General features: G+C 37.9%; 1 non-coding gene across 1 annotated transcript; it reads left to right on the top strand.

Moving 5' to 3' along the window:
- Positions 1-1,152: 1,152 nt before the first annotated feature.
- On the top strand, positions 1,153-1,225 carry Trnas-cga. The gene has a single exon. It is a non-coding gene; the product is annotated as a tRNA-Ser (tRNA).
- The last annotated feature ends 94 nt before the right edge of the window (positions 1,226-1,319 follow it).

Genomic DNA, 1,319 nt, shown 5'->3' with positions numbered 1-1,319 from the left:
ATTTAAAAGAGGTCAATTTAAAGTGAAGGCCTACGCGGGTAGAAGATAACCAAAATGGGGTTTTGTAGGCCTAGAAAATGTGAGGACACGAAATTTGTACTCACATTTTTTTTTTGTCCTCAGATGTATAGGAAAATATAGAAATTTGTCCTCACATGTATAGGAATGCGCGTACATAAATATACATGTACATACACACATACATACATACATCCAATTTTTAATGCAGCTACACCTCATGGTTTGGCATTGCCTCTCCACTTCCTGGCAGTTGCAGCAAATTCCTTTTAGAAGTCTGTCTGGAGCAACACCACAGGTAAGCATCTTTGGTTCAAGTTTCCTATTGGAATCAATTTCCCATCCCCTTCCAATGAGTTCAAGAATGGAAGTGTTTAGATGTTTCCAAACTATAACCTGATAATAGGGAATGCTGTGCTGTTGAATTTTCTGTTGATGTTAATCGATCTGGATCAATTTTGCCACTAGCTGCTTGCTTCTGAAACTTCAGATAATGAACCCTTTCAAGAGGATTATCCCCACACCCATATGTTATCTGCATTGCTTTAATTCCAGATTTCGGATTGTGGATTCAGTAGACTTGAAACTTGTAAATGCTGTTATAACACTATTAGGGTAGTTGCATTTGTAAAGAGCACATTTGGTATGTCCAAAAATGCTGGAAACGGTGTCATTTCCAGACCAGCCGTACTTTAAGAGAAGCTCTTCCCTGTTTGCAATGTTTATAGTAGATATGTCATACAGGCAATCAACGTTGGATTGAAACAGTTGCTTGGCCGATGGTAGCAGAGTAAAACTAATATACCCGTGTCTTGGGCGACAACAACAACTGGAACCTGAACACTTGCAACCAAGTCTATTGCAGTCTTTGACAATGAGCATCTCAACGAATTTCAATTTCTTTATTCATTTATTTACAGGACTACATTCGTTGAGAGCTATGCTACACAATGTATTATTATGTCCTTTATTCGAACACTAGTATTTACCTTTCTTTGATGATTTATGTATATAATTTAACAGTGTTAACGGCTATCTTGATTTATATTGCAGTGTATGCTATTATTTGTTTCTAGCCGTACTTATTGTGTAATAGAGTGTATCTGGTGGTATTTGAATCTGTTCAACCATGAAGCCTCCGTGGTCTAGTGGTTATGACACTCGCCTCGACAGCGAGAGGTCGCAGGTTCGAGTCCCGCCAGAGGCATTTTATTACACAATTTCTTTATTCATTTATTTACAGGACTACATTCGTTGAGAGCTATGCTACAGGATGTATTATTATGTCCTTTATTCGAACA

This window comes from Anneissia japonica, unplaced genomic scaffold, assembly GCF_011630105.1.
Source record: "Anneissia japonica isolate Jap-2015-1 unplaced genomic scaffold, ASM1163010v1 scaffold90902_len1601_cov107, whole genome shotgun sequence".
In the NCBI taxonomy this organism is placed as follows: domain Eukaryota; kingdom Metazoa; phylum Echinodermata; class Crinoidea; order Comatulida; family Comatulidae; genus Anneissia; species Anneissia japonica.
This window is presented reverse-complemented; position numbering and strand designations above follow the sequence as displayed.